At 29.4% G+C, this 12,392-nt stretch overlaps 1 long non-coding RNA gene across 1 annotated transcript; it reads left to right on the top strand.

The window, feature by feature from the left end:
* The first annotated feature begins 6,536 nt into the window (after positions 1-6,536).
* Positions 6,537-8,489, top strand: LOC132636475 (uncharacterized). Its single transcript, XR_009581285.1, has 2 exons — positions 6,537-6,769; positions 8,186-8,489. It is a non-coding gene; the product is annotated as an uncharacterized LOC132636475 (long non-coding RNA).
* The last annotated feature ends 3,903 nt before the right edge of the window (positions 8,490-12,392 follow it).

The following is a 12,392-nucleotide window of genomic DNA, read 5'->3' as shown; positions in this document are numbered from 1 at the left end:
TTGTATGATTTCTATGAATTGGTGGTTGTATTGAAAAGAAGTGAGGCTATGAACAAGAATTCAGACCTGGAAAAGTCTGTTCCAGAGATGGAAAGAATGTACAAGGCTGTTTTGTATTAAAAAAGAATGATAAAGTCAAAATGATGGCAGCAAAGGCCGGAAATGGGTATGAAAAATAATGTGGTTGTGAGGGTGGTCGTAAAGACCAAAAAATGGGTGTGAGGGTTTGGAAATGTTCCAAGCTCAACACAAGTCAACCAAAATTGTCCGATAAAGCAGACGAGGCGGAAGAAGGTATGTCTAGCATATATGTATAACTAAAGAATGTCTAATAAATATAGTATGTGAAAAAAATAAAGAATATGTAAGATGCAAAAAGCATGTAGCAAATAAAGAATGAAATTAATCCGGCTAGAGAAGTGATCAAAATTATACATATAACGGCCTAAGTATTCTAAGATTAGATTTACCTAAGCTGATAAAGAATATTCGAAAAACTGCGAGATGGCGAGTAGTAAGACTAGCCCACCAATCTCTGAAACTAAGGAGTTTGAAGAAGGTTCGGAGGAGTGCAAAAGCACAACTCGCGTGCAAAATGTGTGTATGTGTACGGCCAAAGACTCAATTGAAAGTGTGATGACAGTATAAAGAAAGCAGTAACATTTAGTGTCTTCAAACAATTAAGGAACACAAGTTTGGCTTTGGCTTGCGTCCTTTCAAAGATATTATTGTAGCATTTCACGATATATATAACAAGTAATAATAATAAAAACAAATAAATAATCACATATCCCTCAAGTGCTCACTTAAACTATGTCTGTTAAGGTCAAAACCTACGTGATCCCCAGCGGAGTCGCCATTCTGTTACGCCTTATTTTGAACTGGGTCCAAGATAGTTTGCAACTTTCCGGTTCTTCTAACTGGTATAAAAGGGTTAGAGTCGCCACCTTATTTTTTAGGAAAATCGGGAAACCTATATGTATTTGTGTGGCTACTCCATTTTAGTCCACGAAACCTATGAGATTCTAGATAAGGGTTTTATTTACCCCGAGGGGAAGGTATTAAGCATCCCTCAGAGCCTGTAAGAAGACAGTCCTTAGACTTAGCTTAATTGAACACTAGAGGGGGATTATCTATCTGTTTATCATTATTATTACTTGTTTTCAAAATGTTATGACTTCATGAAAAAGCTACATTAGGTGATAATATACTAAGTATATACAGTGTATAAAAATGTATTTTATATCAAGTATCAAGTATTCCTAAAGAATGTACAGTAAAAAAGAATATATAAAAGAGTATAAAGAGAATGTACCTCGTAAGTATAAAAGTATATCTGTTAGTACAAAAAGTGTATATATATGTTAGTGTAAAGAATGTATAACTATATTAAGAATATATAAAAAAATAAAAATGTAAGACTATGTAAAAATAAATATATCAAGGATATAAAGAATGTGCGTCTATGTAATGTGCGTCTATGTATATTATAAGAATGTATGTATATTAAACATATAAAGAACATATTTCAAGTGTAAAAGAGTGTACGTCAAACCTAAAATGTATAAAGAATTGTATAACTAGGTATATTAGTGCATAAAGAATGTAAAAATAATTTATGAATATTCATTGGTGTAAAGATTTTATATAACGAAATTATTCAGAAAAGTGAAGTTTATTTGACTTGTTTCTACCGTTTAGTTAAATAGAGTGTTTGTTTAATGAATATCCTATCAAAAGAATAAGAAACAAAATAATTGTAAAAAGTATTGGTAAAAAATAAGTATAAGAAATTGTGGATAAAAAGATGAGTGAAAATGTGTAATGCCTCTAAAGAATAAAAGATTTGTAAATGGACGACTTAATATTTGCCTAGCGTCAAAACGTGGATTTAACTTAATTAAAATATGTATTAGTGTACACGAAACAATATAAAATATAAGTTGTATTAAGAGTGTATAAAGAATATAAAATAAAGGATGGACTAGTATTTTTGCCTAATCGTCAAAAGTGTGAATTTATTTAACAAAGTATTTATACCAAGTCAATTTAATCTAGTTATGAAAGTGTTGACGGCCTAAGTCTTGCCTAAAGCGAATGACAATTTTAAGTTTAACAAACAAGGCGACAAGTAAATAAATATATCAACCCGTCATTCCAAAAATAAAGTTTTCACTATACTATGAGTTTACGTTTTGTACAGTTATATAAAAGGAATGCGGAAAGTAAATACAAACAGTGATTCGATGAAATCTTCGGGTTCCTTCCGAGTGTCGTCTCCGGAATGTATCTCTGGGTACCTGTATAAACACTTAGTAAAAGTGTTAGTAAGAGAATAAATAACTATCGAATGAATTAAAGAAATAATGAATAAACTTAAAATAAAAAACCCGTCTTTTGTACATGGGAGGCCTTGGAAATCGACGAAAATTTCTTCATCGGCCAAAAGCGTAGTATTTGTAATAAATTGCAAGATGAAAGAAAAAGTATTAGTTAAAAAAAAATTGAAAAGGTCAAAAAGTAAGATATGTGACATAAAGTCTTTAAAAAGTGATTTGATAAAGATTCTTTGAAAAAGTAATGTGACCAAAGTCCTTGAAAAGGTAGTTTGACAAAAAGTTATTGAAAAGATGATTTGACATAAAGTTTTTTGAAAAAATGATTTGACAAAAGAATGATGAAACTTGATTTGTCCCTAGGATTAGTGTAGTGTATGTAATGTAACAAATGTATAGGTGAATGATGCATGTAAAAAGAACATAAGAATACAAATGAAAATATAGGTAAATATAAATATGATGTATAGCCAATGTAGAGTAAATGTAAATAGTAAAATATATAGAAAAAAATAGGCATGTAGTGTGATGGTATTGACAAAAGTGTAAAGAAAATACTTGACAATGTATACATGTATTGAAAATAAATAAAGTTGTAAAGACAATATAACAAAAGATAATGCATAAAAAATGTAGAGACAATAAGTGCATTCCTTTTAATGAAAAGTTTCTCTCTTCTTTTCTTAGTAGTTAAGTAATGTAAATATGTACATGTATATGTATATAACGTATTTGTATAATATATATATATATATATATATATATATATATATATATATATATATATATATATATATATATATATATATATAAAAGAATAGATAGATGTAAGATAATATAAAGGAAAAGTGTGGAGAGTGTAAGGAAAACGTATGTAAAATGTAAAGAAAAATGTATAGAGAATACAAAAATATAGAAACAATATATGAAGAAATTTAAAGACACAATGTATATAAATAAATGTAAAAATAATATACATAAATAAATATAAAGGCAATGTATATATAAAAAAATATAAAGACAATGCAAGTAAATAAATGTAAAGACAATATATATGAATAAGTAAAGAAGCAATATATGAATGAAATATAAAGACAATTTAAAAAAAATATAAAAAGAGGAAGAAAGTGCTAGCCTTGGTAGTCTTCCTATAGAAAGAAAATCTAGAGAGTGTAGAGAGAAGAAAAATGTGTGAGGTAGTGTGCAAGTGATGAGAAAAATGAGAGGGGAAGTCCTCCTTTATATAGGCAAAGGTAAACCACTTTTTATCCAAACTCATGTGCCAAAACCATGGGCTTCACAAAACCATGGCTTCTCAAAACCATGTGCTAAATCTTATCTGTGTTTAAAATTAGTTCTTCCGACTTTCATGTAATAATAGACTGTAACTAAAAATAATAAAGTATAAAAATATATTTAAGGTAATTTCATGAATAAAGTAAAAAAATGTGATTTGAATTAAGGAGACCTGCTAATTAATTGAAGTAAAACTGTATTAGCATGTTATTATATACAAACGACTGTAACAAAATAATTATTTAAAATGAAAATAAATTGATAAAAATTCCTATTATTTAAAAATAAGGACAATCATCAATAAATTATATTAAAGTTAAAAAATGTATAAAAACAGTATATTGTGTTATTTAATGACTAGGAAGCCTAAAGAAGTTAATTTTTAAATACAGAGGGCCAAAATTGGGTGTCAACAACTGTGACCAAAGTCTGCTGGGATCTAGCACATAAGAGGGACAATTTATGGATAAGATGGATTCATGCTTATTATGTGAAAGAAGACAACTTGGAGGACATTCTTATACCACAACAAGCCAGTAGGATGGTAAGGAAAATCATTGAACATAGGAGTACTTTACAACACATCCAGGGCAGTCCTTCACATCAGCGGAGTAGAATTAATTACATGTACTTGCAGTTGATAGGCACTCACCCTAAAGTTCCGAGGAAACATTTGATGTGTGCAAACGAAGCAAGGCCAAAAGCTAAATTCACCCTTTGGATATACTTGCAGGGTCATTTGAATACAACTGATAGGCTATTGAATTGGAATATTGAAGTAAACCCTGAGTGTCTGATGTGCAATAATGCATTAGAAACAAATGAACATCTGTTCATGGAGTGTGCTTATGCTAGGTCCCTGCGGAGAAGATTGCCACTATGGTTAACCAGAACAACAAGGATGCCAGTACATATGCAACAAGAGAAATGGAAACAAGCTAAAAGGAAGACTGCAGAAGCTCAGATATTGAAGATGGTCTATACAGAGTATATATACACTATTTGGGCTGAAAGAAATACTAGAGTTTTTGAGCACTATGTCCGAGATGTAAATAACTTAGCCAGAGAAATAGCTTGCATTTGCAATGTTAGAGCTTCTCAGAAGCATAGAAATGTGTTTCAAAAGCTGTTATTTTGATTCTGTTATTACTTTAGATAGCTTGAAGAGGTTAGAAGTATAGGAGAGTGTGTACTGAGGAACAACAAGATGGGTTGTGGCTTAGCTGTGATGCTAAAAGGTTCATTCTTGGTGATTAATACAAGTGATTAGTTACCAAAAAAAAAATGATAGAATTTTCCCTTAATTAAAGAAAGCTTTAAAAGATGATATTTCCTTCATTTTTTAAAAATCTTTATTAGAATTTATGACTCCATCACTGCTTGCAAGATATAATTAAAAGGAGCTTTCTTAAGTTTTAACTTTATCACCAAATGATAAATAGAAAATAGAATATTGGAATTTTCCGTATGTCCAATGTGGATACAAATTGCTTAATTTCGTTTCCAAAGGAAGATAGAATTGCTAAGGTTCCGGACCGTCGAATCTATTACTTCTCCTTCGCATGACCAAAAAATATTCCTTTCGCTCCAATTTATGTGGCATATTTTTTAAAATTTATAAAAAAGATATTATTTTATTATTATTTAGAAACAATTTAATTTTAAAATTTTCATTTTATACCTAATAAAATAATATTTATGATCATACAAATGTCTACAATATATTTTAAATCACACATATAATTTTTTTTAAAATTCTTTCTTGATCTCTACGCCTCCACCACGTGTTGTTATGGTGTTTTGATTCTTCACGTAGAGTTCCAAGAATCTGGATGACTGAAGAAGGTTGAAGGGAAAAGGAAGGAAGAAGAGACAAAATAATAGGAGGAGAACAATTATCTATAGGACCATTTTTGGTACTATTTTTTTGTTTTTGTTTCTCTGATGGTTTTTAGTTGGAAAAAAATTTAACATGTTTTTGAGACAAATGCGATAGTCTCTCTTGAATATAAACATTTATATATGCTTCTCGCTTTTAACTTCTAAGCAAGAAACTATGCAAGGTTTGATGCAACTATATCCATGTTTACCCACCCAAAAAAAGAAAAAGAAAAATCTTAATGTTAAATTTATTTATAGGACTATCTCGCAGCCCATATGGCCATATTTTGTGTTTAACGATATTTTAGCCAATGATGAGTTGCTAATATAAGTTTAACTTATTGTAATAAACATTTAACTAAATAGCAGTAGTAATTAGGTCAGCTGGGATTTGAACTCGTACACGAATACTCGTCGAATTATTGATCTCTTGATTATCGAATTGACGTCTACAACCTTGTCTAATGGCTGCCCCCTATATGTATAAAAAAATGAAATAAAAGGCTGGAGTTAAAGAAGCTAATTAATATTGACACTTTTAACCAGTTGGTTAAAAAAGAATTCACCCGTTTAATCATAATGGCTTGCAGTCGTCGTTGGTGTATACTCGGTGCGTAACAAGTGTATAACCAATGACTATACTGATTAAAATTTGTATATTAGGGTTAAATTCTGTTATAACCTTGTTAGTTTGCTAGCCTGCTATGTATTCTAAAAGTGAATTTTACAATATATAATCGCCTACCAAAAGAATAATCAATAAATATATATTTTTTGTATATTATATAATTGTTACATAGTTAATGTATATTTTTTACATATTTGGTTAATGATTATAATTATTTTGGCCGAGCAGCCTAATATGTTAAAAGCCCTTATAATAAAATTCCTAAACTTAAACCATATCTAAAAGAATCACTACTCTTGTGCGTATTGAATTTGATCTCGAAATTGGGAAATGGAGAACATGAAGGTGACATGAGATGATGATAAAAAGAAAAAACAAGGCCCAAGGCCCTCACATTTTGAAGATTCTTTTTTCAAACTTTTCTTCCTTTCTAGCCCTATGACAACTTGTCCTTCATTTTCCATCTATAAATAGGAGCTCGATCTCATAGTTTTAATTCAAGGCATAGCAAATTTACAACACGCTTTCTCCTACATACCAAAAACTCTATTTCATCCTTAGCTTTATATCTCCTAAACATGTCGGACAAGTGCGGCAGCTATGACTGTGCTGACGTCAGTCAGTGCATGTAAGTAATTACTCCGCTTTTTTATTTAAGTAACCTAGTTTGACTGAGCACGAAGTTTAATGAAGATTTTTTTAAAAAAAAACTGTGATCTTAAACATTTAATAGGAATCTTGTGACTATAAGAATATGTTATTAAGGGTAGGATTGAAAAATTTGAAGTTAAATTATTTTGATATATGATAAAATATCAATTTTTTCAAACGAATTAATAAGGAAATAGTGTAACATAAAATGCGGATGAAAAATATAATTGATTAATTTTTAATATTAGTTGGTATTTACGGTTTATCATTTCTAAGGAAACCAAACACCTTCCTACTTTCCAAATAGCTATAGGTGGATTTAATATTTTAAGTTTGATTGGTGTGAACTATACCACCACATCTAATTCTTTGTCACAATTTGTGCGAATCTATATAATTATATAGTTTGGCAATTTTTATGTTTATCTACATATAGTTCAAGTCAAGAATATGCAGTCCAATTCAATGTCAAATCGATCTTTACGTCCTCCATCGATCAAGTAGATAGTTATTCATTTTTTTTTATAATGTTAAACGTTATTAGTATATATTAAGGCCTTAAAGAATTCTAATTAGCCTATTAAATATATTGATGCAAAGCAATATGTTTGTAAATATTGCAGGAGGAAGGAAAGCCAATATGATCTCATCATCGTCGAGAAGAGGTAACTCTCCAAAAACAAGATTATCACTTGAAATAACAAAATAATAAGATTATATATTGATTCATTTCTTTTAGACCAAAAGACAAATTTTATGTATGTACACATTTTTTCTTGTGTTATTGTGGTGTAATTTAATTATTTCATTAAGAAAAAGGAAGAATTAAAAAATTGTGATATGCTTGGTGATTGTGGGCAGCAGCGGGGCTAGGTTGTTGAAGGGGTTCAATTGAATCCTTCTATGTGAGAAAATTATATTGTGTATACAGGTCAAATTTTTATGCGCATATATAAACTATTGAATCTCTTTATATTTAAAAAAACTTCTAATTTAGCGACAAAGGGGTTCAAAAAAAATACTATATATATAGTCATGGGTTTGTTCCCACATGTGCTACTCCGACGTGGATTTAAGATTTCTAAATGAGTGCACTACTATAGAAAGGAGAAAAAGAAAGTAATAAACGCTAACCCTGTTCTTTTGGGTAAATGACTCAACATTCAATCAAGTGAACATTCACCATTTTTAGAGCATAGGAACCAACAGATAATATTAAATCAACTTCAGGAAAATATGTATCTGTGATACCTAGTTTTTCCGAGAAACCATGAATTCACGTACACCATAATTTGGACAGTATGTCTGCCCATGGTGCTAATTAGTATGTTTTGAATTCCTCTGATGAAATTTCTATCTCTGCCACTGACTTTTTTACCGGTATTTTCATCAGCGAGACCGTGGTGATGGACGTTGGAGCGGTGGAGCATGATGGGAAATGCAAGTGCGGCAGCAGCTGCGCCTGTGTGAACTGCACTTGTGGTCTTTAAGCCCTTTTAAGAACTATGAATAACTATGAATAAAGTGTTTAATGAATAACAGTACTATTTTGTTATCTGTGGTGAAATAAACTTCTTGTGCTAATTAAGTCTTAATAGTCAAAAGAAAATGTAAGGAGTCAGGCTAGTCCGTCTGTCTGTCTCTTTGGTCAAGTTTGTAGCACAACTTTCATTGTTAAATAGATTATTTCTATAGCACACCATATTCTCACCTGCTTCTTTTTCCTTTTGCACTTTCAAGCGCCAAAAGTTTCTATTAAACTGGAAATGGAACGCTTGATTTTGTTTGTTTGTTATGTTTTATATAAACGAGATTTCTGTGCATAGATTATCACGCTCAAAACTCATGTAAAAGGGATTGATAAGCTGTCGTCGCAAATATATATAATCCTATTAAGTCTGGAATCGATCCCGCATAAAACTATTTCAATTAAACTTTTGTATCACCAAGAATATTAGTTTAATCAATTAACTTTCCGAGGTATAATACTTTAGATTTTTATATTAGACTAATAAATATTAAATAACAAGAGTAATGAAGTTATTAAGTACTAAATGAAATGACTTTCTTTCGATATTAAGAGACCTAGGGTAATAATTTTTCCAAATGTCGGAGTAAATTATTAACCTTTTAACTTTAATCTTGCCGAACTATTCTATGTCAATCATGAATCTATCCGCACCACAAATATCTTTTGATCAAGTGTATGTAGTAATTTTTTAAAGTTATTCTCTTGAACATACGCTATTCAGAGGATGCACATCAAAACTTCGTTATTTCTAAACCTGCTTTTAAATTCAAGTAGTTAATCTCTTAATGACTTAGAATTGAGATTATTCAATCTCACAATCTTTCTCAAATAATGCAAGCTATAGCGGCTCTGTTAATCTAGGTCCCTTCAATTAACAACAATAAATACGTAGTTAAACAAATAGAGATGAAAAACAACAACTCTACTATATTAGAACACAATCACAGATTTACAACTCTACTATATTTGAACACAATCACGGATTTATCCAACATATGGTCCATCAAATTAAAGTCCTAGAGAAGATATCAAGTTACTAATAAGATTGTTTAAGACATAGCATAGAATTCCATAATAAATAAGTAAAAGAATGAACGAAATTGAAAGTCTAATTAAGCCGAATTCCGTCTTCTTGCCTCCAAAGTAATGCTTGTATCATTTCAAAAGACGTTTCTTGGTTGTATATACGACCCAGATTGTATAGGAAATCGTTCAAATCCATCCAAAATTGGACAGGAAAAACAAAAACTGAAGTTGCAAGCTTGTGGCCTCATAACACTAGGAGGCTGACGAGCACCTCCTCGCCAAAGTTCAGTAGCTGCACGCTATGGTTGTAGCCTTCGCAGTACTTCACTACATTGCCAAATTTCTGACACATCTGGCAGGCTTGCGTGGCTTGCGAAGCGAGCAAGTTGGCCTCCTACTGCTCTAAGGAGGTGGTTACACACACTTTTTTATTGGTTAAGCCAGAGGGGTTTAAGCACATGAAAGTTATAATTTAGGGGATAACATAAATTGGGCAGAGTTTAATTATGAAACTAATAAAACTGTGATAGTTTAGAGGGGCTTTGATACATTATCTCTATAAAAGCAATGTAAAATGTAATATGCATGCTTTTTTGGCTTACTTTCTATCTCTTATGCACTACAAAGAAAATGAAAGCTCCACTGCACATGAAATTTTGGACAAAAAAAAAATACTCTCTCCGTCCCATTTTATATGAAGGTGTTTGACTAGCCACATAGTTTAAAAAATAAAGAAAGACTTTGAAACTTATGGTCTAAAACAAACCATAGAATTTTGTGTGACTAGAAATCATTTTATTAAAGTAAAAAAGTAAATTTAAAGTTGAACTTTTACTAAATACAAAAAGGTGTCATTCCTTTTTAGACTAACTAAAAAACAAAAGTGTCATATAGATTGGAACGGAGAAAGTATTGTAGTTAAGAAAATAACAGCAATACCTCGTAATTTAAATATTAAACTTTACGAATAGTTTAGAGAGAACTTTGGGTATTAACAACTCAAAGATAAAAGGATACAAGTAGGAGGAGTCAATTCCTCGTATGGTCACTCAACTAAGCAAATTACCCAGTAAAGTCATTTATTTATTTTTCGTTCCTCACATGGTCATTCAAATTTATTCATTTGTCTTTAAAAGTAACTAGGGCTAAAAGTAACTTCAAAAATAAAAGGGGCCAAAATAGTCCCTTTAAGTTTGGACTTTGAGTTAAAACATCCCTTATGTTTTAATACCGAATAATAATAGTCATCAACTATTTATCAGTTTCTTACTTCGTAAATAAGATTGTTTTGGTCCTATAAGTAAGTTCATAATATAGAATTAAAAAAAAAAACATAATGTTTAAAAGTCAAAAAAGAAATGGGAGTGTTAACATAGAGGGTAAAATAGGTACTAAAATTTTAAATGAGAAAAAGGAGAGGAACAACTATTGTTTGAAATTGGGGTAGATGTTTAATTTTTAGCAGAGTTGAAGGGGAAAATATTTTTCACCCAAATAATATTATAAGATTGACAAAAATAATTTTGAAAACTTTTAAAAAATTTAGTACGCAATGGTGATAGATAATCTCCTCATTTTATGTGATGTCAAATGATTTATATTATTATGATGATGTCCTTTAATATGCATCTATATTCTTTTTTTCTTTACGAAAACCTTTTCTAATCCTTATATGTGATTTTTTTCTATTAGGACCTATTTTTTTTTGTTTGAAGGAACTCATTGTCTTCCTTATTAATTATGAATTTCCTGGCAATAATTTCTATAGTAGAAGAAAGTAACAACTAATTTAAACTATTTTACCAAAATAAAGATCATTCATAAAATGAATAATAGAACACATTATTTTATTGTTGAACTCCTAAATTTCCAAGCAAATGGAGTATAGGCTATTTCATTTTTTTTTAACATTGATAAAATGAAAATGTTTTTTTCTTTTTCTAAGGTTATCCGTCACAATTTTTTGTGTGTTTCGTTACTTTTCTTACCACGGTTAGAGTTGAACTAAACTTGTACTATTTTGTATAACTAAAAGGTCGTTAGTGTTCTATGTTAAAAAAACTAGATGGCTTATACCCGTGCTGCGCACGGGCCCAACATTTCGGATTATAGTGTATCCATGTATATGTAGTTGTGTTTAGATAGTGATAATATATATATATATATATATATATATATATATATATATATATATATATATATATATATATATATATATATATATATATATATACTATGTTCAAAATACGATTAATATAACATTGTAGTTTGTGCTCCGTATCTAAAACTTTATTTTATTCGTGTTTGCTACGAAAATTTATTAATACTTTTTAAAAGAGAAGACTTGTTTAAAAGAAAACTATTTTCCTCTCTTTGAGATAAAATAATAGCAATATTTAAGCATCAGTTGATACTTTCAATTTTAATTCAATTAATTTAAAAGTGTAAAATACTTATTATTTTTTATCAAATTTTGATTTGGATAATTCTAATTCAAATTATTAAATCAATTTTACATGTTTAAAACGAAACAAAGTAGAAATTAATTTTCTATTTAAACGAAGAAATGTTATTTTTTAATTTTTGGTAAATATTCTCGGTTTAACTCATTTTACTTGTCATGTTGTCTTTTGCATGGTTTTTTAAGAAAACGTGAATTAGAATTATAATTTGACTAATTTACCTTATTCATTATTTGATCTTCATTTGATATTAATATCTTTTCACATTTATTAGAGTAAGAATAAAAATAAAAAAGTAATTAAATTGTATCTTATTTTTTAAATATATATATATATATATATATATATATATATATATATATATATATATATATATATATATATATATATATATATATATTTATTTTAGTAAACATAACAAATAAATGACATGGCGGAATAACAAATACAACAATTAAATATTTTGAAGAAAAGTAATAATATGGGGTCCATGTTTTTTGCTGTGCAATAATTTCATTTGCTCTAACTAATGGGTTAATATGCATGTGGCAATGAATCCACTATTATTGACTTGATGGGGA

Source organism: Lycium barbarum, chromosome 4 (genome assembly GCF_019175385.1).
Source record: "Lycium barbarum isolate Lr01 chromosome 4, ASM1917538v2, whole genome shotgun sequence".
NCBI classification, from domain to species: Eukaryota; Viridiplantae; Streptophyta; class Magnoliopsida; order Solanales; family Solanaceae; genus Lycium; species Lycium barbarum.
Note: the sequence above shows the minus strand (reverse complement) of the source record. Positions and strands in the feature narration are given on the sequence as shown.